The sequence below is a fragment of the Triturus cristatus genome, chromosome 2_2 (assembly GCF_964204655.1).
Source record: "Triturus cristatus chromosome 2_2, aTriCri1.1, whole genome shotgun sequence".
Lineage (NCBI taxonomy): Eukaryota > Metazoa > Chordata > Amphibia > Caudata > Salamandridae > Triturus > Triturus cristatus.
Genome location: NC_140582.1, coordinates 1,239,370,275 through 1,239,397,250, shown reverse-complemented (window position 1 = coordinate 1,239,397,250; position 26,976 = coordinate 1,239,370,275). Strand labels below are relative to the sequence as shown.

At 49.3% G+C, this 26,976-nt stretch overlaps 1 long non-coding RNA gene across 2 annotated transcripts; it reads right to left on the bottom strand.

Moving 5' to 3' along the window:
* Positions 1–811: 811 nt before the first annotated feature.
* LOC146863479 (uncharacterized) lies at positions 812–2,021 on the bottom strand. Of its 2 annotated transcripts, XR_014978615.1 has the most exons (4): positions 1,889–2,021; positions 1,354–1,425; positions 1,241–1,262; positions 812–944 (listed from the first exon to the last, which is right to left on the bottom strand). It is a non-coding gene; the product is annotated as an uncharacterized LOC146863479 (long non-coding RNA). The 2 variants fall into 2 exon arrangements; XR_014978614.1 differs by lacking the exon at positions 1,241–1,262.
* Between the last annotated feature and the right edge of the window lie 24,955 nt (positions 2,022–26,976).

Sequence of the window (26,976 nt, the reverse complement as noted above, 5' to 3'; positions counted from 1 at the left end):
CCAGGGGATGGACTTTACAGTGGAACATAGACCTGGGAGTAACCATGCCAATGCAGATGGACTCTCTAGGTATTTCCACTTAGTACATGAAGACTCAACTGGTCAAGGTTAGTTTAATGTCCCTGCGTTGGGGGGGGGGGGTTGTGTAGGAGAGTAGGATCTGCTTCACATGGGTACCCCCACTTTTTGCTGGTATTTCACTATTTTTCGACCTTAGTCTGGCTGTGGCCCTGCTAATCAGCACCCCAGCCTAGCTGCTTCCTCTCTAAAATGGTTTCCTGGTACATTAGGTACATGTCTAATTGGATTCTGGAGTGCCTTATAAGCCCCTAGTATATGGTATACTATGTACCTAGGGCATAGGTACCTCAGAGGCCTACCAGGGGCTGCAGAATATATTATGCCAACTCTGGGATGTACTCCAAAATGGCACCACAGGTCTGCTACTGCAGCCTGGTTAAGGGTGTGCTTGCACCCCTTACTGTGGTATACGCTACCTATATCACTACCCTATACAGACACATATAAACCTATAAGCCACTCCTATGGCAGGCTTTGACAATCCTGAAGGCAGAGTGCTTGGTTTTATGTGAGAGGGTGCCTAAGCATGAGCTGAGCCCCTCTGCAACTTTCGGAAATACTTCCTTATGGCTGTTCTGTGATACACCCTACTTCAAGCCTGATCGACCTGACCGCCGTGCACTTAGCTGATGCAACTAATTGCTTTTAAAATTCACAACATACATAATATTTGAAAATAATTCAATACTCAATTTTAGACCACAGTTAATCACTGTTATTTAGTGTTTCCAACATAATTCATTTATTGTCCAGATATTCAAATTTTCATAGTGAACCAAAAGCAAATTAATACACATTTATACAATGATTTGAACACTGCCCAATGCATTTCGGGCTGTTGGCCCTTCGTCGGGGGCGTCAATCTGAAACATATCAAAAGATATACATCAATAATGTATCCACCACTCGCTGTACAAAGAAGTAAAGTTTGCAAAAGTATCACAAAACTCACATTCAATATCATAAAACAGTCATAATATATTTATACATGACTCCTATTTTTAATTCAGGCATTCATCTGAAAAAAAGTGAAAAGAATGATAAAAGAAAAACACCTCCTGCCACCATGTGAATAGACTCCTGTGACTAACTCAAAACCACCTTCAAAAACCTCAATGCCCAATACACCACATTACTACCACGACCACGTAATACTCACATCCGTCTTCAGCATTCCATTTCTATTAAAAAGGAAAACATATCCTTTTTTCATCCATCCTTAGCCAAAACTACCAGTAACTACCAACTGCAACGTGCAAGCATTTAACGCACCTTGAGCATGTTCCGAATTCGGTGAATTGCGTTTAGTGTTCCGCTCGATATTTCAGAGATACTGATTGGAAGCTGTTAAGTAACAAAAACGAACAGTCGTAAGACTGCCTCTGACCATATTCCAACGTATATAATAATACTTTATTGCGTGATTAAGAAAACCATTCCATGTACAAAGTTAAAAATGTCAAAAATTCATTTAAAGATAGAACTAATTTAGTCCAGTAAAAGTAGAGGTGTCGGATGGAGCCTGCCAAACGTTATGCCGACGATGAATCGCTGACTGGGGGTCCCTCACTGAGTTTTTTCTCTGCATGAGCCATGTACCTTACAAGGGCACAGTTTAATTTAGTGTTCTTAGGATCAAAGCAGGCCAAGACCGCTGCTCTACAGGTTCTGATGGTTTTTTTGTTACAGTGATGCTTAAGGAGGGCCCGTCTTTTAGTCAGTAATTTTGGGCATAGACATATAATGACCATATTCCAACGTAAAACAAATGAAAAGCCTCCCCGCTGCCCGCGACGCATCCACTTACTTCTGCCTCAAGTTCAGACTCGTGTTCAAAAGCAACCTCACGGACCCTTTGCCGGAAACGATTTTCACCACCCGCGTTCAAACACCGATCATCTATACTTACGTTACGGAACCCCAAGTGCGTCATCACGGCGTTATAGACATAAAAAGAGAACCACCTAGATAAACAGCTGCATGTTCTCCTTTCATAGATATCGTCAACAGACTTAACTACCTCATTTCCCGAAAACCTAAAAATAACAGATAAAAAGACAATCTCTAGTACTCCCAAGCACAAAATAAATACTCTAATGGTGTCTACTTCTTCACGAGCAACCACCACTTGATATTACTGAAATAAACAATAAATGTAAAACCAGATCTTCTAAATGTGCAAAATAAACCCTACGTGAACAAATTATAAGAGTGTGCACGTTTGGTTGAGGTTTTTGAAGGTGGTTTTGAGTTAGTCACAGGAGTCTATTCACATGGTGGCAGGAGGTGTTTTTCTTTTATCATTCTTTTCACTTTTTTCAGATTAATGCCTGAATTAAAAATAGGAGTCATGTATAAAAATGTTATGACTGTGTTATGATATTGAATGTGAGGTTTGTGATACTTTTGCAAACAACTTTACTTCTTTGTACAGAGAGTGGTGGATACATCATTGATGTATATCATTTGATATGTTTCAGATTGAAGCCCCCGACGGAGGGCCAACAGCCCGAAATGCATTGGGCAGTGTTCAAATCATTGTATAAATGTGCATTAATTTGTTTTTGGTTCAGTATGAAAATTTTAATCTCTGAACAATAAATGAATTATGTTGGAAACACTTAATAACAGTGATTAACTGTGGTCGAAAATTGAGTAAGGAATTGTTTTCAAATATTATGCGTGTTGATCAGGCTTGAAGTAGGGTGTATACATTAAGCGTGTCCAGGCAGCACGTAACCCACAGTAGCACGCTTAGTGTTAAAACTCAAATAAATAGATTTATTCTTAGCTATATAGTGTTACATTTAGGTGTGCTCCACTCATTAAATAGTGTGTTCTGTGATACAGCCATACCATATACTCTTATGTGCATTATAACCTCGCGGTAAATGCTAACTTTGGGATGGCTGCATCAAAACATGTTGTGTTTGGTGTCAAACGCTTTGGAATACTACCCCCCCCCACCAGTTCTGGCGGCAGGGGTAGCATTCCACCCTTCTAGAGGGAGAGACATGTTCACTCTGGCTAAACCCGGTAGTACTTTCCTGAGCCCAGGCATCACAAAATGGATGCCTCTGCCACAGACACGGGTCTGGCCTCCTGCTGCTGACCGAAACTCCAGCAGGGGAGGCCTGGACAATAGGTCTCCTGTCAAGAGGAGGTTTCCCCACCTCCTCAGACAGGCTGATGTGTATTGGGGCTGGACGGGAGCACTCTCTGGTGCTCTGAAGTCCTGCACTGGGGGCACACTTGGTGTCCCTGTGCATACTCCAGTTCAAACCGGTTGCAGGGGCCACATGCCCCTGCTCTGGCGTGAAACTGGACAAGGGAAATGGTTGTAACCACCCCTCTTTCCTGGCCCACCCATAGGTGGGGCCTTAGAGTTAGTCCATCCCCTAAACTCACTATAAGTGTAGGAATATAGTCCCTGGGACATTAGATTACCCTGGACGAATCTCTGCAACGTACATCATAGACCTTCGATGTTCTATCCTGACTAGAAGACTGAAGAGATCTTGGGGTCAAGGAGTGACTCCCCTGCTTGGCAGGCACAAAAGAAGCATTTGACCGGTCTTCAATTCTGAAGCTCCAGCCGGACGCCGAAGTCTCTGCATCCCCAGAGTTGGATTTCCAGACTTCTCCGAGGCTACCCTGATTCCAAAGCAAATCTGAGGCCCGTGGCTATCGTGGGTGACGTGGAACCGTGACCCCTGGACACCATGAACTTTTGCAGCAACACTATCTTCCTGGTCCTCCTGGAAGTTGTGCTTTGGGCCCCGAGTAGCCCCAGTCTTGGCACCTCCTGCACTGAAGATTGTTGGCCTCTACTCCACGAGTGACCCGTGGGCCAGCTTCAAGTGCAATCGCTCGAGGCTCCTTCGCGATCAATAGCCCGTTGGCTAGCAGGTCCCCACTTGTAAACTAAGTACTTCGAACTCCAGTCTCATAAAGAGACTAGAGGGGCGTGTTTAATCTTAAATACATATATTTTAAATATATACCTGGTGTGGTTGCCTTTTCATTTGATCATTCAAGAGATTATAGACTGGTAAAACAAGCTGCTTTACATTACTTCAAGACTTAGCTCTCCATAGCTACCACTAGGATAGCTTTCATATAAGGTTGTCTTTAACCATTCACCATAAGGGGTTGTTTGGACTGATACAAGGTGCCCACTAGAAATAGTGGACAGCATATATCAGGCCACATTCTCACACGCAGGGACCTCAGACCCTACACACCTGCCTCCCTCACAACCACAGAGACAAGACACACAGGAACTACAGACCCTACACACCAGCCTCCTTCACAACCACACAGATGAGACGCACAGGGACCTCAGACCCTACACACCTGCCTTCCTCACAACCACAGAGACAAGACACACAGGAACTACAGACCCTACACACCAGCCTCCTTCGCAACCACACAGGTGAGACACACAGGGACCTCAGATGTTACACACCTGCCTCCTTCACAGCCACACAGATGAGATACACAGCGATCTCAGACCCTACACACCTGCCTCCCTTACAACCACAGAAGTGAGACCCAACATACCTGCCTCTTTCACAACCACACAGATGAGACACACAGGGACCTCAGACCCAACATACCTGCCTCTTTCACAACCACACAGATGAGACACACAGGGACCTCAGACCCTACACACCTGCCTCCTTCGCAACCACACAGATGAGACACACAGGGACCTCAGACCCTTCACACCTGCCTCCCTCACAACCACACAGATGAGACACACAGGGACCTCAGACCCTTCACACCTGCCTCCCTCACAACCACACAGATGAGACACACAGGGACCTCAGTCCCTACACACCTGCCTCCTTCACAACCACACAGATGAGACACACAGGGACCTCAGACTCAACACACCTGCCTCCATCACAACCACACAGATGAGACACACAGGGACCTCAGACCCTTCACACCTGCCTCCCTCACAACCACACAGATTAGACACACAGGGACCTCAGACCCTTCACACCTGCCTCCCTCACAACCACACAGATGAGACACACAGGGACCTCAGATCCTTCACACCTGCCTCCCTCACAACCACACAGATGAGACACACAGGGACCTCAGACCCAACTTACCTGCCTCTTTCACAACCACACAGATGAAACACACAGGGATCTTAGACCCTACACACCTGCCTCCTTCACAGCCACACAGGTGAGACACACAGGGACCTCAGATGCTACACACCTGCCTCCTTCACAACCACACAGATGAGACACACAGCAACCTCAGACCCTACACACCTGTCTCCCTCACAACCACACAGACAAGACGCACAGGGACCTCAGACCCTACACACCTGTCTCCTTCACAACCACAGAGACAAGACGCCAGACCTCAGACCCTACACACCTCCCTTCTTCACAATCACACAGATGAGACACACAGGGACCTCAGACCCTACACACCTCAGACCATACACGCCTCCGTCCTTCACAACCGCACAGGCAGAAAATGAAATGCCAGGGCTCGTCTCGGAAGGCCACTGCAGCCTACACCATCCATTGTCCCTGCCATGCTGCCAATGACATTACCAACACAACACTTGACCATCGCACTCCACACAAATGTGACAAATCAGACTATGTTAGGCCACACAAAGCTATAATAATGGATGAGAGGTTGGTATTATTAATTTTCAATGTATACTGACTTAACAAACGTGGTTGTTGTGCTCATCTCAAAAATTAAAGAGACAGCAGCACCATGTTGTGGACTGTTACTAGAGCTGGTGCTGAAAATTAATATCTGTTGCTGAGCATCGGAATCCACTGGCTCAAATTAAGCACGGTGTATATGGTATATCTGTAGAGCAAACCCAGCCAAAAGGCAGAGCGCTGTACATTACTTAAAGTCTGCGAGTAATAGGACAGGAAGCTGAACGGTGGACTGCTAATGCATTGTGATGTTGTGGTCTTTAAGGATGTGAGTCATTAACTCTTTCTTAAATTGGAGCAGTCCTGAAGGAGCGTGGTGGACCCCGTAATGTTGTTAGAGACCCTGGGTACATAGACAGAAGATGCCTGCTGTTGGAAAGTGCATCTTTATGCAAGGTTAGCCCCACTTTTTTTCCTGATGTGATTTCGAACTGTAAGTGCAATTGGTGCCGGCAAACCGGGCTCCCAGGGCCAGATCTCGTTCCCCAAAACTGTACTACGATTGGCACAACTTCAGCCACTGCTATGAGTCCCTAGTAAAGGGTGCCCATGGTACTAGGGCATGGGTACAGAAGAGTGTCCTCTGGGGTTGCCACACTGATTGTGCCGCCCCCAGGGCCCCCTCACCAAGGCTATGCACTCTGCCATTGCAGGCTGTGTCTCTTGGTGCAGGAAAATCTGAAGAGTTGACATGGCACGCAGCCCTGTGTGCCATGCCTCCCATGCACTGCATAAGGTATAGGTAAGCCACCCCTACTGCAGGCCTTCATCCCTAAGGTAGGTGCACTATATCCTATGCGTGTGCAGCTAGGCCGCTAGAAAGTCCAGCCTATTGTGTGAAGTTGTAAGTGAAATGCAAAGTCCTGGATACTTGTCCATGATGTCTTCACTGATTCCTACTGTGTTTGGTACCAAACATCTTGTTTGGTAAATCTTCACTGATGCCAGTGGGGGATTTATCAATACATTTACAGGAGATCCTTTTTCTACTACCTGTCTCCCCTTTTAACACCCCTAAATTTGATATTTAGGTGGCTCCCTAGACCTTGACTTGAGATTCCATGGACCCAAAGAAGATAAAGGAAGAAGACGTGCTGCTGATCCAGGAACTGAGCCCTGCTGCAGAATAAACAGACACCAAAACCTGCCAACTCTGAAAGGAATCGACGACTGTGGTCTGCCATCCCTACCTGAGACCTTCGCCAATTGCCTAGGACCTCCCTCTGGGCTAGTGGTACTTGTCCCCGGCACTCTGCCTATAAAGTTCGCCATGAGGTGAAGAACGGCACAGACTGTGTTGATGCGATTCACTGTGTCACCCTAAAGTTGCATCAGCCAAGGCCTGTTGGTCACCAGTCCGGTAACCGACTCCTTTAAGGCATCTACCAGCCTAATGGATCCTCTCAGTGTCTGCGACCGATGCTGGAAAGAGCCCCGCTCCTGGGAGCCTGTACCCTCCTTCTGGTGGCTTTGACTGCGTGAAAGCAGCCGCTTGGGCATGACCGCGGTGGACTACCCTCACCGCACCTGTAGCTGTACGCCGCCGGTGAATAACCAATTCTGCATCCCAAGACCTCTGGCACCTCCGACCTAGGTAACCCAGAACTGTCTGCAGTGCCCGAGCCCTGGGACTCCAAAAACTCTGACTCTCCTGGAGTAGAACTGAACTCTGGGCTACCGTTGTACCACCAAACTCCCTGGTAGAGTGTTGCCCCCATCGATCGCGATATTAAATGTGTTGGCTCTACTCCGCTACCTAACCCTATGCTTTCCTTCCCCTTGACCGCGATGGTCTCTGCTGACGGTGGTGACCGCTATTGCTTAAAACTCATAAGCATTTGTGTCTTGAACTGCATTTGGCTAAACATCGACCTACAAAGCATTTATGAACTATTAAAAGAAGTTCTTGGTTTCTAAAATATATATATAAAGTTACGATTTCATTTTTCGTAATTAGTCTCAGATTTATTCTCGAGTGTGTGTCTCATTTATGGCCTCGGTGTGTGGATACAAATGCTTGGCACTGCCCTCTGATGAGCCTAACTGCACAGACGCATCATTAGAATGATCTGCTTTCACCTCAGCACACCTTGGGGATCCACTGGACTCTGCACAGTGTACTTCGTTTGATGACACTACGTAGACAGCCACCGTCCTACACCCGCTGTCTTATGTTTCTCATTTTGTTCGTCCCTGTCTGCAGTCTGACGGTGTCCTGGCTGTGAGTGTGCTGAGAACCACCACAGATGGTAGCTTGTCCAGAGGATGAGGTGCTGGTTCTGATGGTTTTGTAAATGATGCAGCCTGTTTCAGAGATAGTGCAGGTCATCACCGTTTGCTAGGGCGCTCCGCTCCAGTGCACTGACCCTGTCTGAGGGCACTCCATGCACATCACACCATTGCATGCGGTCATCCGTCATAACCTAGTATTCCATGTATTCACCCTGTCTAACGGTGCTCCATTCTATACAACATGATCCTTGTAGTTAAAGCTCATGTGGTGCTTAAACTCACTGCACTCACCCTCTCATAGGGCACTTCATTCATTCTGGACTTATTCACTCACCCATTCTTCGAGCACTCCATCACATCAATGCAAGCACCCATCTGTATCTTAGGGCATTCCATGCATTCCAGACCATTCCATTCACCATGTCCAAGGGCACTGCATATTATACCCCACTGCACACACGATCATGGGACATTCTATGCGTAAAGTACCACTGCACTCACTGTGTCCCAGCGCTCTCCCTGCATTAAACTCTACGGCACTGCCCCTGTCCCATGGCGCTCTGTGCATTGAACTCCACTGCACTCACCGTGTCCCAGGGCACTCTGTGCATTGAACCCCTCTGCACACACCTGGTTCTAGGGCACTCAGTGCATTAAACCCCTCTGCACACACCCTGTCCTGGGGCACTCAGTGCATTAAACCCCTCTGCACGCAAAATGTCCTGGGGCACTCGGTGCATTAAACCCCTCTGCACACACCCTGTCCTGGGGCACTCAGTGCATTAAACCCCTCTGCACACACCCTGTCCTGGGGCACTCAGTGCATTAAACCCCTCTGCACACACCCTGTCCTGGGGCAGTCAGTGCATTAAACCCCTCTGCACACACCCTGTCCTGGGGCACTCAGTGCATTAAACCCCTCTGCACACACCCTGTCCTGGGGCACTCGGTGCATTAAACCCCTCTGCACACACCCTGTCCTGGGGCACTCAGTGCATTAAACCCCTCTGACGCACCTGGTTCTAGGGCACTCAGTGCATTAAACCCCTCTGCACGCACACTGTCCTGGGGCACTCAGTGCATTATACCCCTCTGCACGCACACTGTCCTGGGGCATTCAGTGCAATAACCCCCTCTGCACTCACCCGGTCCTGGGGCACTTGGTGCATTAAACCCCTCTGCACACACCCGGTCCTGGGGCACTCGGTGCATTAAACCCCTCTGCACACACCCTGTCCTGGGGCACTCAGTACATTAAACCCCTCTGACGCAACTGGTTCTAGGGCACTCAGTGCATTAAACCCCTCTGCATGCACCTGGTCCTGGGGCACTCAGTGCATTAAACCCCTCTGACGCACCTGGTTCTAGGGCACTCAGTGCATTAAACCCATCTGCACACACCTGGCTCTAGGGCACTCTGTGCATTAAACCCCTCTGCATGCACCATGTCCTGGGGTACCCAGTGCATTAAACCCCTATGACGCACCTGGTTCTAGGGCACTCAGTGCATTAAACCCCTCTGCACGCACCATGTCCTGGGGTACCCAGTGCATTAAACTCCTCTAACGCACCTGGTCCTGGGGCACTCAGTGCATTAAACCCCTCTGCACACACCCTGTCCTGGGGCATTCAGTGCATTAAACCCCTCTGCACACACCCCGTCCTGGGGCACTCAGTGCATTAAACCCCTCTGCATGCACACTATCCTGGAGCACTCAGTGCATTAAACCCCTATGACACACCTGGTTCTAGGGCAATCAGTGCATTAAACCCCTCTGCACGCACACTGCCCTGGGGCACTCAGTGCATTAAATCCCTCTGCACGCACCCTGTCCTGGGGCACTCAGTGCATTAAACCCCTCTGACGCACCTGGTTCTAGGGCACTCAGTGCATTAAACCCCTCTGCACACACCTGGCTCTAGGGCACTCTGTGCATTAAACCCCTCTGCACGCACCATGTCCTGGGGAACCCAGTGCATTAAACCCCTCTGACGCACATGGTTCTAGGGCACTCAGTGCATTAAACCCCTCTGCACGCACCATGTCCTGGGGTACCCAGTGCATTAAACCCCTCTGACGCACCTGGTTCTAGGGCACTCAGTGCATTAAACCCCTCTGCACGCGCCATCTCCTGGAGTACCCAGTGCATTAAACCCCTCTGACGCACCTGGTTCTAGGGCACTCAGTGCATTAAACCCCTCTGCACGCGCCATCTCCTGGAGTACCCAGTGCATTAAACCCCTCTGACGCACCTGGTTCTAGGGCACTCAGTGCATTAAACCCCTCTGCACGCGCCATCTCCTGGAGTACCCAGTGCATTAAACCCCTCTGACGCATCTGGTTCTAGGGCACTCAGTGCATTAAACCCCTCTGAACGCGCCATCTCCTGGAGTACCCAGTGCATTAAACCCCTCTGACGCACCTGGTTCTAGGGCACTCAGTGCATTAAACCCCTCTGCACGCGCCATCTCCTGGGGTACCCAGTGCATTAAACCCCTCTGACGCACCTGGTTCTAGGGCACTCAGTGCATTAAACCCCTCTGACGCACCTGGTTCTAGGGCACTCAGTTCCAGCATTTACACCTAAGAAGAAAAAAATCCTTCATAACAACCTCAGGATTATATCATTCTTGAGAATATTTGTTCTCCATCCAAGTCTTCAGAGTCACATCGACAGTGATGTGGCACTTTGAAGCCGCTGGCATCCTGGGCATTATGGCTGCAGGTGCCTCCCTCAGACAGGGCACAGCAAAGCCCATTTACATTCAGGTGGCGTCCCAAGTGCACAGAGGATTCCAGACAAGGATCTAAATGACTAAAATAGACAGTGTCAGAACACTCCCAAGATGCATTGCTTCTCTCTGCCATCTCCTGCAATGAGCTGAGCTCAGAAATTAATCAACCCAGCTCAGGTGTTCTGCATACGTCATTGAGCAACACCACGCATTCACGGCCTGGCTCGAGTACCCTAGTGACACCACGCACTCACGGCCTGGCTCAAGTACCCTAGTGACACCACGCACTCACGGCCTGGCTCGAGTACCCTAGTGACACCACGCACTCACGGCCTGGCTCGACTTACTTGGTGACACCACACATTCACGGCCTGGCTCGAGTACCCTAGTGACACTACGCATTCACGGCCTGGCTCGAGTACCCTAGTGACACCACGCATTCACGGCCTAGCTCGAGTACCCTAGTGACACCATGCACTCACGGCCTGGCTCCAGTACCCTAGTGACACCATGCATTCACGATCTGGCTCGAGTACCCTAGTGACACCACGCACTCACGGCCTGGCTCGAGTACCCTAGTGACACCACGCATTCACGGCCTGGCTCGAGTACCCTAGTGATACCACGCACTCACAGCCTGGCTCGAGTACCCTAGTGGCACCACGCACTCACGGCCGGGCTCGAGTACCCTAGTGACACCACACATTCACGGCCTGGCTCGAGTACCCTAGTGACACCACGCATTCACGGCCTGGCTCGAGTATCCTAGTGACACCACGCACTCACGGCTTGGCTCTAGTACCCTAGTGACACCACGCATTCACAGTCTGGCTCGAGTACCCTAGTGACACCACGCACTCACGGCCTAGCTCGAGTACCCTACTGACACCACGCATTCACTGTCTGGCTCGAGTACCCTAGTGACACCACGCACTCATGGCCTGGCTCAAGTACCCTAGTGACACCACGCACTCACGGCCTGGCTCGACTTACTTGCTGACACCACGCATTCACAGCCTGGCTCGAATACCCTAGTGACACCATGCACTCACGGCCTGGCTCGAGTACCCTAGTGACACCACGCATTCACGGCCTGGCTCGAGTAGCCTAGTGACACCACGCACTCACGGCCTGGCTCGACTTACTTGGTGACACCACGCATTCACGGCCTGGCTCGAGTACCCTTGAGGAAAATAAAAATCTATGAGGCCTATGTGTCCCCATGTGCCCCCCCCAACGCTTATGTGCACATACATGTAACCTATGTATTTCCCCTCCATGGCCTTTCTATCATGATGCTTATGCTATAACGTGGCCTGCCATCATCCAGTCTCCCATGAGAGAAACGACAAATCTGTATTGAGGCCTACACGTTTTTCATCATGTTTTCCTGCATTTTCATGAAGCCCATGTTTATGGCTCAGCCAGAGCCGAAAAGAGGTTTCATGCCTCAGAACGCTCTGAAAGCTGCAGCTACGTATCCTTGGCCTTGCACACTTGGGCCTCAGCCAAAGGGGCCCCGACCGAGGTGCCGAGACAGTATTGAGCACGGTTATCTGCTTACTCTTACTGAAACCACATTCTTGCCTGGTGAAGGAGGAATGAACGCGACCCATCTGCAAGGAGGGAGCCCAGCCCTACTGTCTCTCTTTGTGAGATTGCAAAGCTCACGTCAGTAAAAAGCCCATAGCCCCCATGTAAGGCCTCTGCAGTAAATGAAGTAAATGAAGAAATAGATGCCACATCGGCTCTTGGTGATGAGCAACCTATGTCACAAATCAGTCCCTGCTCCAGACATCGGATATCAGATAATACAAGATGTGCTGGTCGTCCTGACACTGAAGGCCTCACTCACTGAAGGCCTCACTTCCAGACTTGTCCGGTTGCATAGCAACCCTCCCCACGTCAGTTACACGTCATGCTCGAGTTGAGCACAAGTAAGGCAAAGTTCCAGTACAATTCCAGCAGATCACGCAACCCCCTCCAGGTATCCACCCACACATGACAAATTACCCATTATCATCAAGTGGACGCCCACATGGACGCCCACCTTCACGCCTACTTACACGCCCACATGCTCTTATCTCATTCTCTCTTGCTCTTTTGCTTACGTACAATTGAGAAATGTATATATATTGTACTCTGTGAATAATGTTGGGAGAATATTGAGAATACTTTTGAGTCTCTTTCCAGATCCTTTTTGGTGATGGTAATATTCTCCCTTTGACTCGAGTTATTGGAATAAAGCCCTTTATGAACCTGATACCACAGACTCAGCCTCTTGCTTTATGCATGATCTTATTTATATTTTAAAATTCTGAGAGCGTAATATTTTATTTACCACAGAATGGCGCCCGAACAGTTACATCTCTTTCCCCACACGCCGGAGATGAAGGTCCAGTTTTGCCCCCTTCCATAGCCGTGACGGACTTCAAGCGCGCACGTCGCGGGTCTTCCCGCCAACTCCCTCAGGCCAACGAAGGGGACAGACTGCGACCAGGCATCCATACGAGGCGGTGAGGAACGCAGATTGTCCTACCCAGAGCCCACCTGCGAGAGAGCTGTGTCCGAGGTATACAGAGGCCCACCAGGTTCCAAAGTTCCGAAGTACCTACGTCACCAGTCCGGTCCAGTCCAGTCCAGAGTTTCCGAGGCCTTCTGTTCCGTTCCGTGCTACCCGGTGAGTACCGTTGCTGGGGAGGCGTTTAGACGTGCACATTAGTTTGTGCCGGTCAAGACGGGTTTGGGTACACAGATCCGGTCTGCACTGTTTCAGCAGTGTATCTGTACTGTTTAGCAGTATATCTAGTATGTCTTGCATATAATTCAGTATTCTCTAGTGTTAGTATTATGTCAGTAACTAGTTTCCTATTAGTTATCATCGTTCGTTAAATGTTAAATGTTAAATGTTTTAATATGTTTTAAAAATTGTGGTATGAATGAGTGTTCATTATTGTGTTTATTGTAATTTATTGTGTTCAAAATCAAGTAGCAAAGTTTAAAGATGCCGTTCTTTTCAAAATTAAGACAGATCAAAACTAGAAAAGGGGTACTCGAGGAAGCTGTTCCCATTCCACCTAGGGACACTCCAGGGTACTTTATGTACCATAAGCATGGCCTAGATGCCGTATTATTTCTTGATTTATGGGTGGACTACACCAAGGATCTAGCCGAAAGTCGGAGGTGGCCCGCAGTTGGGACATGGGATGCAGATTGCATCATGAGAGTAGAAGAAGAATTATGGAAAAAGAAAGCCAGACAGTAACAGAAAGATGCCATTGAGTTTTGGCGCAAGGAGTCACATAGGAGGACAGAGTAAGTGTTTCACGAAGCAGAGAGAAGTAGACTGGAGTCTGGAAAAGCCATGGAAAAGATGTTACAGGAGGAAGTGGAGCAGGTAAAATGAGCGCAGGCTGACAGAGAAAGAAATACTGACGTTGCTGGTATTTATCCCGTCCTTTCAGAGGACCTAGCAAGAGTGGCCCCAGTAGAAAGACCAGTTAGAGTGCCACCGCAAGTACCACGATACATATAATAATGATATAGTAGCCCAAAGGTTCTTGAGCCTCCCACCAAACGAACAGCGCATAGCTGGTGTTTACATGGTCCAACATTTGACTACGTTGTCAATAGGAAATTGAGAGGGGTGTAGCTAGAGAAGGAGCAACACCTGTGATTTGATGACACCCCTAATGTACAAAGTGTTAACGAAAAAATAATTAGTGAAAAGTTTAGCTTGAAAAAAAGAATTGTGGGTATTTCGAATTTGCAAATTGTTCAAGAATACAGGTTTGTGTTCTTGGTGGTCCAGTGAGCCAATGTGCTGGGTCAAGTCGGTGAGATTGTGACCCCCTGAGTGCAAATTGTATGTAAAAATAATTTTTCAATTGGGCGAATTATTGCAGTTTTTATGGAATTGAGTAGTCTTTTTGTCTTTGACAACTTCAGAGTGAGGAGAAGGTGGGGGCTGTGTAGAGCAGTATGTGATACAGAAATCGGAGACAGATTCTGACCTTGTAGCCAGTGTAGGTGGGGGCCGGTGAGAGGAGCAGAACAGAGGCACTGCTTAGAAAGCTTCTCTGACATCGCATCTGTGTAATGCCTGCAGCCGGAGAGCCTTGGGGGCCAGGAGTACGAAAAAAAAAAAGATGGCTGGCAGCCCAGGCTCAAGCCGCGCTGAGGGGCTATTTTTAGCTTCTCTGATAAGACAGGGCAGCTGAGAAATGTAAGTCGAGAAAGATTCCCTTGGTCTATTCTGTGCTAAACCAGTGCCCCGGGGAAATGTCTATGGAGAAGATTTGTTTTATTTTTTAGCAAATGTTATATTGCTTCTGGCCAGAAAGTAAAATGTTGCTCTTGCTTGGAATTTTAAGGGCTATATGCCTATATAAAAACGATTTTCAAATTCAGACATTTTTTAATTGTGGCCACAAGCTGCCACCAGTTGCATTGGATAAATGATCCAGTGGTTAAAAGTCTGTGAGGAGAGATGAGAGGTGCGTCTTCGTCTGGGACATTAGGGTACATTGTGTTGACGAAGATGCATAGCTAATTTTTATGAAAAAAAAACAAACAGGTTCGTGTGTTCTTCGTTTTTGATTATTCTTGCTGATTCTGTGTGTCAGACTTGACACGGTGATTTCAGATGGGGGTGTATAGGGCAGGTAAATCAGTTATTGATTATAAGCCTGACAAATTAAGCAGGCCAGAATGTTCGCCTCTGAGCTGTAGGTACTATAATTGCGCATCGCTGCTCATTTATATATGTTAGTGTAATTGTCTATGCTTTCTGTGCTTGGTATACTGATGGCTTGGCATATGTATTTTATATATGTTTTGTTTTTGTGTTGTATTGACCAGTATGTTTGGCATTAATACAAGTTCTCCTGGGCGTTACAGAGATGGACGTGACGACGTATATCTTTGCGCTGCGCTTGGCTGGAACTTGTTCACAATTACTAAATTTCACAGACATGATATTACCTTTATCATGCTGTCAAAATAGCGGACAACACGTTATCAGTGTATGTCTAATTGGTATTGGAGATGAATAAAAGAAGAAAATAGTTATGCAAGACTTAAATATGTATCACATGACTGCCTTTCTCTTATAGACAGGCAGCCTCGGTCATATGTTTCCAGATTGGACATTAAGGAACCATTATGATCTGTGCACTCGCATCTTACCTCTTGAAAGGCCTGTTTTAAATAAGGACTGCCACCCCAGAGTGACAATTGAGGCTCGGTATTTAGGGTAATGAGAAAATATCTGACAGGATTTCCTTTTTAAAGTTTGCTTTAGTAAGCTCATTCTTGTAAGTGGTGGCCCCAAAAGTTGACTTGTTTTTAAATTAGGCTATTTATTGTATAGGTGGAAATTATTGCAAAATGACTGATTTCTTTAGCAGATAAATTATTAATTATTAATTATCAACATTAACAACTGTTCTTAAACTTGGTTTTCCGAATATTTAGGAAGTTTAGCATTCCTATTAGGGCCTCCTAGCATTAATATTGACTTCAGGTTGGTGTAGGTTCACATAATAGGGACATTTGCATATGAGATGTCATGTGGCCAGCCTATGAGCTCGCACAATGGGGTTTGTACATTTGTTAGAAGGATTTCTCGCAATTTCAAATACGCTGTGCATCTCCTATAATTAGTATTAGTATTAGGATTAATAGTGTTGACAAGACACAGGGTTTGATAGTGTTTGACAGCAGTGAAATCTGTTTCAGATTTCATCCTGTCAAAAAGGGGGGGAAGGAGGAGAATATTGGCTTTCTGCTGGCCCCTGAGGAGGTTCGCTTCCCGCTAGCCCCTTAAGAAATTAAGCCCCTTAGAAATTAGCCCCCTTATAAATTAAGCCGAGGAAATAGGTATGGTGTTTTCCCCTTTTTCTCATGTTTTATTGTGATCTTTCAGGGGAATTAGTCCAAGCCCCTAATACAGCTTCTACTAAAGTCCTCCCTTGGACACAAGAACACACTGTGGCATTTGAAGAATTAAAGAGAGCTTTATGTCAAGCACCAGTTTTAGCAAACCCTGATTACAACAAATCGTTTATGCTTTTTGTGACAGAGCGGGATGGAACAGCACTATCTGTCCTAACACAAGATCATGCAGGAAAACACGAGCCCTGTGCTTATTTTTCTAGTACATTAGACCCAGTAGCACAGGCTTTGCCTGCGTGCCTAAAATCAGTTGCAGCAACGGCCTTAGCCATAAGACAAAGTGACTCGATAGTGCTGGGCCACCCTCTGACAGTACAAGTACCACACGCAGTAGAGGTTCTCTTGAACCGGACACAAACACAACACCTGACTGTAGCTAGACTGACAGGCTATGAGCCAACGTTATTTCAACCACACATAGAGATCAGACGATGCAACATACTGAATCCTGCTACCCTTTTGCCCTCCAGTACAGAAAGCGTTTCACCACACGACTGTGTTGAAGTAATACATACCGTGACTAAACCAAGACAAGACTTGACAGACGTTACACTCCCAGACCCCGACCTAACACTATAAGTTGACGGCTCATGCATGAGGACAGGGGCGGGAGAATTAGTGGCAGCATATGCAGTGACTACTGATACTGTAATAATAGAGACTAAAAGAATAGACATATTGTCAGCACAAGCAGCAGAGCTCATCGCCCTGACACAAGCGTGCATAAGAGCTAAGCACCTGAGAGTAAACATTTACACCGATTCTGTGGCGAGAAAGAGGTTTCTTGACCTCTCATGGGGCCAAGATACAGCATGGCCTCCTTATTCAAGCCCTACTGGAAGCAATACATTTACCAACAGCCATAGCTATCCTGAAATGTAAAGCACATACTAGAGCCACAGATACCATTTCCCAAGGCAATGATCTGGCAGACCGAACTGCTAAACAGACAGCTCAGACCCCACTAGACATGACAAAATCACAGATACTATCACTGTCCAAAGCCATGACAGTTAGGGATCCTTCCAAGGATGTACAAGACATACAGACACATGCTACTATGGACGAATTAAAGAAATGGTCGGAACAAGGAGGGGTACTGACTGATCAGGGTTGGATGAATAAGGGCAAATCCACATGGTTTCTTCCTGATTCGATGGTACAAGTGATTATAAATACCGCACATAGTCCTGCACACTTAGGAGAGAAAGCAATGATAGATAGCTTACAGAATATATGGTTCAACAAGCACCTGCGTGCAGCAGCGAAACAAAAGGTCAGAACATGTATGATCTGTTGCCAATTCAATCCAGGTAAAGGCATTCCGATGGAACAAGGTGGATTCCATCCACCTGACCACCCTTTTGAAGTGCTCCAAATGGATTATATCCAAATAAACAGATGTAGAGGTTACAAATATGTCCTGGTACTAATGAAGCAGGTGTCCCTTCTGTTAGGGTATACCTGGAAATTCCATTGTGTGCGATTGTGAAGCAGCAGGCCTTGTAGAAAGACATAATCGGACATTAAAAATTTGCGCAGACAAAGGTGTAGATTGGATGGTAGCCCTGCCGGTTGCCGTCTTTTACATGCGAATGGTAGCCCATTCTAGAACAGGCTTATCTCCCTAGGAAGTGGTCTTTGGTAGACCACCGAATATGTGGGGCACTCCAATGCCTAAAAAGATTACTGATGTTGATAGTAACATGCTGACAGATTACCTGGCTTCCTTGATGTCTGCACTACTCTCTTGTTGTTCGCAGGTTGCTGCCGCCTTCCCTGACAACACCCAGGTCAAGGAACACTCCATCGCTAATAAGGAACTTTGATAGATCAAGCCCTCTTGAGCCGAGGTGGAAGGCGCCGAAGCCGTTAAAGTCGAGGGACGGAAAGGATGGTTGCACCTTCACCACTCTTTTACAAAGGAAAGACTTTGAACACCATTTTCTAAGAGGAGACTCCCCAGCAGTTTCCACAAAGCTAAACTCAGATCTAAAAAGTCAGAACCCGTTTGATCAATTAAGTCCACTAGGTGGTGAAGCGGTTGAACATGTATTCTGGCTTGCATAAGATCTTGGACAATAACATTGATAAAAAAAAGCAAGATAAAAAGCAAATACTGTAAAATATTACGTGGTAGATGTATAGTGACTGTAATTTTTCTATCTCTTCTGTGCATCACGATAATATGTATCAGCTTAATACTACATGCTATTTTTCCTCCTATTGCCTCACTTTTACACTCCTCCACTAATGATACCATAAAGCACACATTTAGTGATCTGCCATCCTATGAGCTATCATATCGACTTGCCTTACGCAACAATACCTTTATTCAGATGCTGCACCATTCACATCAGACTAGCAATGCTACAGACTGCTGGGTCTGTGGCCGATTTCCCCCGTATCAGAAGGTAAAGGGAGTGTTGCCTCTTTTTCCTTTTCCGTTCTCCCATAATGGTTCTTGCGGAGCATGGTTTGCCTTAAATGACATCCATCAACGGTGATGCCAAAGAATACAAAGCAATAACAAGGCTCCACAAGATTGCCCAAAACATACATCAAGACCCAGGCACGTGGACATGGTCCGGTTGGCTCTGGGGATTAATATCGGCTTGGGGATGGAAAGTGTTGACCGTCTGTGGGTTGATACTATTAATGATATTCAGTTGTTGCCTATGTCTGCAGTGTGGCCCGGCCATTTGTGGCCTGTGTGCTACTGCATGTGTTCCACATCCCTATTTACAAAGCATTGAAAATGGAAAAATAATGCTGCAAGAACAGATCGACTGTCTCATGAAAATAGACGTTACATAGGGGGTTCACTAGGGTACAAGGAGGGAATGAGGAAAATAAAAATCTATGAGGCCTATGTGTCCCCATGTGCCCCCCCCAACGCTTATGTGCACATACATGTAACCTATGTATTTCCCCTCCATGGCCTTTCTATCATGATGCTTATGCTATAACGTGGCCTGCCATCATCCAGTCTCCCATGAGAGAAACGACAACTCTGTATTGAGGCCTACACGTTTTTCATCATGTTTTCCTGCATTTTCATGAAGCCCATGTTTATGGCTCAGCCAGAGCCGAAAAGAGGTTTCATGCCTCAGAACGCTCTGAAAGCTGCAGCTACGTATCCTTGGCCTTGCACACTTGGGCCTCAGCCAAAGGGGCCCCGACCAAGGTGCCGAGACAGTATTGAGCACGGTTATCTGCTTACTCTTACTGAAACCACATTCTTGCCTGGTGAAGGAGGAATGAACGCGACCCATCTGCAAGGAGGGAGCCCAGCCCTACTGTCTCTCTTTGTGAGATTGCAAAGCTCACGTCAGTAAAAAGCCCATAGCCCCCATGTAAGGCCTCTGCAGTAAATGAAGTAAATGAAGAAATAGATGCCACATCGGCTCTTGGTGATGAGCAACCTATGTCACAAATCAGTCCCTGCTCCAGACATCGGATATCAGATAATACAAGATGTGCTGGTCGTCCTGACACTGAAGGCCTCACTCACTGAAGGCCTCACTTCCAGACTTGTCCGGTTGCATAGCAACCCTCCCCACGTCAGTTACACGTCATGCTCGAGTTGAGCACAAGTAAGGCAAAGTTCCAGTACAATTCCAGCAGATCACGCAACCCCCTCCAGGTATCCACCCACACATGACAAATTACCCATTATCATCAAGTGGACGCCCACATGGACGCCCACCTTCACGCCTACTTACACGCCCACATGCTCTTATCTCATTCTCTCTTGCTCTTTTGCTTACGTACAATTGAGAAATGTATATATATTGTACTCTGTGAATAATGTTGGGAGAATATTGAGAATACTTTTGAGTCTCTTTCCAGATCCTTTTTGGTGATGGTAATATTCTCCCTTTGACTCGAGTTATTGGAATAAAGCCCTTTATGAACCTGATACCACAGACTCAGCCTCTTGCTTTATGCATGATCTTATTTATATTTTAAAATTCTGAGAGCGTAATATTTTATTTACCACACCCTAGTGACACCACGCACTCACGGCCTGGCTTGAGTACCCTAGTGACACCACGCATTCACGGCCTGGCTCGAGTACCCTAGTGACACCACGCACTCACGGCCTGGCTCGAGTACCCTAGTGACATCACGCACTCACAGCCTGGCTCGACTTACTTGGCTACACCACACATTCACGGCCTGGCTCGAGTCCCCTAGTGATACCATGCACTCACGGCCTGGCTCGAGTTATTTAGTGACACCACGCACTCACCGCCTGGCTCGTGTTATTTAGTGACACCACGTACTCACGGCCTGGCTCGAGTACCCTAGTGATACCACGCACTCACGGCCTGGCTCAAGTACCCTAGTGACACCACGCACTCACGGCCTGGCTCGACTTACTTGGTGACACTACACATTCACGGCCTGGCTCGAGTACCCTAGTGACACCACACACTCACGGCCTGGCTCGAGTACCCTAGTGACACCACGCATTCATGGCCTGGCTCGAATACCCTAGTGACACCACACATTCACGGCCTGGCTTGAGTACCCTAGTGACACCACGCACTCACAGCCTGGCTTGACTTACTTGGTTACACCACACATTCACGGCCTGGCTCGAGTCCCCTAGTGATACCACGCACTCACGGCCTGGCTCGAGTTATTTAGTGACACCACGCACTCACCGCCTGGCTCGAGTTATTTAGCGACACCACGCATACATTGCCTGGCTCGAGTACCCTAGTGAAACCACGCACTCACGGCCTGGCTCGACTTACTTGGTGACACCACACATTCACAGCCTGGCTCGAGTACCCTAGTGATACCACGCACTCACGAACTGGCTCGAGTACCCTAGTGACACCACGCACTCACGGCCTGGCTCGAGTACCCTAGTGACACCACGCAATTACGGCCTGGCTCGAGTACCCTAGTGACACCATGCACTTCCGGCCTGTCTCGAGTACCCTAGTGACACCATGCACTCACGGCCTGGCTTGAGTACCCTAGTGACACCACGCACTCACGGCCTGGCTCGAGTACCCTAGTGACACCATGCACTCACGGCCTGGCTCAAGTACCCTAGGGACACCACGCACTCACGGCCTGGCTCGAGTACCCTAGTGACACCACGCACTCACGGCCTGGCTCGAGTACCCTAGTGACACCACGCACTCACGGCCTGGCTCGAGTACCTAAGTGACACCACGCATCCATGGTCTGGCTCGAGTACCCTAGTGACACTACACAATCGCGGCCTGGCTCGAGGACTCTAGTGACACCACGCATCCATGGCCTGGCTCGAGTACCCTAGTGGCACCACGCACTCGCGGCCTGGCTCGAGTACCCTAGTGACACCACGCACTTGCGGCCTGGCTCGAGTACCCTAGTGACACCACGCACTCACGGCCTGGCTCGAGTACCCTAGTTACACCACGCACTCACGGCCTGGATCGAGTACCCTAGTGACACTACACAATCGTGGCCTGGCACGAGTACCCTAGTGACACCACGCACTCGCGGCCTGGCTCGAGTACCCTAATGACACTGCACAATCGCGGCCTGGCTCAAGTACCCTAGTGACACCACGCACTCACGGCCTGGCTCGAGTACCCTAGTGACACCACGCATCCATGGTATGGCTCGGGTACCCTAGTGTTAGACCTGGCACCTTGGCATGAGTCTCCCTTCCACTTTTTGCTGATGTGCCTCATGTGTTTTGTTGGTGTTCGCTGCTCAGGGCACTGTGCCACTGCTAACCAGTGCCACAGTGCAAGTGCTCCCTATGAAAAGTGTATACATTGATTGGTGTCCATGTTTGGCTTATTTGGTTTACTATCAGCCCCGAGTAAAGTGCACCAGGAGTGCCAGGGCTTGTAAATGCAAATGCTGCTGGTGGGCTTGCAGCACTGGTTGTGCCACCCACAGAAGCGGCCTAGTAAAATGTGTCTAAGGTCTGCCATTGCAGAACCTGCGTGCAGTCTGGTACTGTCATGCTGACTGCGCAAGTGCACCTACTTGCCAGTCCCTAAACCTTCCCTTAACTACATATTTGTCACCCCTATGGTAGGCCCAAGGGCAGGGTGCATTGTAGGCATAAGGTAGGACATGCCCTGATGTGTGTGGCATGTCCTAATAGTGAATTACAGCCATTTTCGTTTTTCACTATTGAAGGCTACCTGCTCTCCATAGGCCAGAATGGGCTGCTGGAATTCTTACACTCTATAATCCCAGCGGACTCAGAGAGCATGGTAGAAAGTCAAGTTTAGTATGCCTGAACTCAGAATAATAAAACACTTCTTTTAGTAAAGTTTATGTTAATATCCTGTGTTTGTAAATACTACTTTTAGAAAGTTAGTATTTACTTGCTTAGCCATTTCAGTCCGCCTCTGCTTGTGTGTGTGTGCTGCCTAGTTTCAGTGAGGGGCAGCGCTGGGGAATTCCAGGAGACAGGCTGATGCCAGGTGGTGGGTAGAGAGATTACACCAGGATGGGTGGGAGGAGTACACCTTGACTCTGAATAGACCTGTGCTCCGCCACCACAATGCTGGCTCCGACCCCTGTGGAGCGACTGATGTCTCTGCCCTGCTGCTGAAAGGAAAGAGCAGAGTCACCACAACAGAGTGCTCCAAAACCGGACTGAGCCAGGCACAGGCCCCCTGGCGACAAAGAACAAAAGAAATTGTGTATAAAAGAAGGAGCCCTGCTCCTAAGAAATCAGATCCTGTTTACGCCAAGAAGAAACTCTGCCTGAAGAGGAGGACCTGGGAAAGCTACATGAAGGACTACTGTCTCTAAGCCTGAGAGACTGGCCTGTGGTGGGTGCCTTGCTGCAAGAAGGAGAGGAAAAGACTGGGAAAGACTTTTGAATCAACTTGTGCTGTGTGAACAATCTCCAAGGGCTTGCTGGTGAACTTGCCCCCTGAACTGTGCCCCAGGAACAGTGGGCGCTACCCCTCCCTGGAAGAAAGGAAGCTGCTGCTGGTGATTTGCGAACGCTGACCCCAGAGAACCTGTGTGCCCCCATCTCTCCGAGCACCGCGACCTCCACCCGACTGTGCTGCTGTGAGCACCGTGACCGCCTGCCCCGCCTGGCCTGAGCAAAGTGAACTGCTGCCCCCTCGAGCCGGAGCTCGCAACGCAAAGAGAGACTGTTGAATTCCAAGCCCCGAGCCTCTGTGGCCCCAAGCCGTAGAGATCACTGTAAGGATCGACGCCACGCAAGTTCGCCACGTCTGGACGATGCCGACAGCGCTGCGCCGCTGAAATCACCCCCGAGCAGCCCCTCCTTCCACCTCGAAGTGTGCCGTGACGTCCTGAGGCGCCTCACAAAGCATCGCCGTCTGCTGACCAAGTGGGACTGCAACGCGACGCGGGACGCCCTTCTGAGGACTGCCGAGGCCGCCGCGAACTCTCCCCCAAGGAATAAGGTGCTGTGCTCTCCAAGCGCCCCAGTACAACGCATACTCTCCTTGGTACGGTCCGTACTGCGCTGCCGTCCCGGTACGCTGCTCACGCGGGAAGCGTGAGGCTTAGCGAGACTCGTCCCAAGCCTGTACGACGCGTACTCTCCTTGGTACGGTCCGTACTGCGCTACCGTCCTGGTACGCTGCTCACGCGAGAAGCGTGAGGCTTAGCGCGACTCGTCCCAAGCCCGGACGGCGCATACTTGCAACTGTACGGTCCCAACCTCTGTACGCGTGCTCACGCGGGAAGCGTGAGCCGAAGAAGGAATCGTACGTGTGGTGTACGACGCGTACCAACGCCGGTACGAAGCGTACAAACAGCGCTACTGTGCGCACGGACCCCAAAACAGAGGAAATTGCCTAAAATTGCCTTTTAAGAACTGTGGCCTCATAGAACATTGAGTACAAGTAACTGGAACCCTCTTGAAAAGTGAAACACTGTATTTTGAAGCCTGCTTGAAGAGTCTACCTATAAAGAGCTTTATTTTTATAAATACAGTCTTGCGTCTCTGTGTGGTGGGTTGGTGGTTATTGTGGGACACCCTAAATGCTTAACCTCATGCCCTCTGGAATCTAGCCTGACTGCTCGCGCCACGTTACCTAGAGGGTGAGCAGGGGTTATTTTTCAAGAGTAATCCTTTGCCCTGACTTAGAGGAAAGGGTCCCTGCTTGTCGCAAGTGCATACCTGCGCCAACCAGAGACCCCGAATTTTAACACCTAGTGACACTACACAATTGCGCCCTGGCTCGAGTACCCTAGTGACACCACGCATCCATGGCCTGGCTCGAGTACTCTAGTGACACCACGCACTCACGGCCTGGCTCGAGTACCCTAGTGACACCACGCACTCACGGCCTGGCTCGAGTACCCTAGTGACACCACGCATCCATGGTCTGGCTCGAGTACCCTAGTGACACTACACAATCGCGGCCTGGCATGAGTACCCTAGTGACACCACGCATCCATGGCCTGGCTCGAGCACCCTAGTGACACCACGCACTCGTGGCCTGGCTCGAGTACCCTAGTGACACCACGCACTTGCGGCCTGGCTCGAGTACCCTAGTAACAGCACGCACTCACGGCCTGGCTTGAGTACCCTAGTGACACCACGCACTCACGGCCTGGCTCGAGTACCCTAGTGACACTACACAATCGCGGCCTGGCACGAGTACCCTAGTGACACCATGCACTCGTGGCCTGGCTCGAGTACCCTAGTGACACTACACAACCGCGGCCTGGCTCAAGTACCCTAGTGACACCATGCACTCACGGCCTGGCTCGAGTACCCTAGTGACACCACGCATCCATGGTCTGGTTTGAGTACCCTAGTGACACTACACAATTGCGGCCTGGCTCAAGTACCCTAGTGACACCATGCATCTATGGCCTGGCTTGAGTACCCTAGTGACACCACGCACTCACGGCCTGGCTCGAGTACCCCAGTGACACCACACATCCATGGTCTGGCTCGAGTACCCTAGTGACACTACACAATCGCGGCCTGGCACGAGTACTCTAGTGCTAGTGACACCACGCACTTGCAGCCTGGCTCGAGTACCCTACTGACACCACGCACTCATGGCCTGGCTCGAGTACCCTAGTGACAGCACGCATCCATGGTCTGGCTCGAGTACCCTAGTGACACTACACAATCGCGGCCTGGCACGAGTACCCTAGTGACACCACGCACTCACGGCCTGGCTCGAGTACCCTAGTTACACCACGTACTCACGGCCTGGCTCGAGTATCCTAGTGACACTACACAATCGCGGCCTGGCACGAGTACCCTAGTGACAACACGCACTCGCGGCCTGGCTCGAGTACCCTAGTGACACTACACAATCGCGGCCTGGCTCAAGTACCCTAGTGACACCACGCACTCACGGCCTGGCTCGAGTACCCTAGTGACACCACGCATCCATGGTCTGGCTCGAGCACCCTAGTGACACCACGCACTCACGGCCGGGCTCGAGTACCCTAGTGACACCACGCACTCACGGCCTGGCTCGAGTACCCTAGTGACACCACTCATCCATGGTCTGGCTCGAGTACCCTAGTGACACTACACAATCGCGGCCTGGCACGAGTTAACCTAGTGACACCATGCACTTGCGGCCTGGCTCGAGTACCCTAGTGACACCACGCACTCATGGCCTGGCTCGAGTACCTTAGTGACACCACGCATCCATGGTCTGGCTCGAGTACCCTAGTGACACTACACAATCGCGGCCTGGCACGAGTTAACCTAGTGACACCATGCACTTGCGGCCTGGCTCGAGTACCCTAGTGACACCACGCACTCACCGCCTGGCTCGAGTACCTTAGTGACACCACGCATCCATGGTCTGGCTCGAGTACCCTAGTGACACTACACAATCGCGGCCTGGCACGAGTTAACCTAGTGACACCATGCACTTGCGGCCTGGCTCGAGTACCCTAGTGACACCGCGTAACTCACGGCCTGGCTCGAGTACCCTAGTGACACCATGCACTCACGGCCTGGCTTGAGTACCCTAGTGACACCACGCACTCACGGCCTGGCTCGAGTACCCCAGTGACACCACGCACTCACGGCCTGGCTCGAGTACCTTAGTGACACCACGCATCCATGGTCTGGCTCGAGTACCCTAGTGACACTACACAATCGCGGCCTGGCTCGAGTACCCTAGTGACACCACGCATCCATGGCCTGGCTCGAGTACCCTAGTGACACCACGCACTCGCGGCCTGGCTCGAGTACCCTAGTGACACTACACAATCGCGGCCTGGCACGAGTACCCTAGTGACACCACGCACTCGCGGCCTGGCTCGA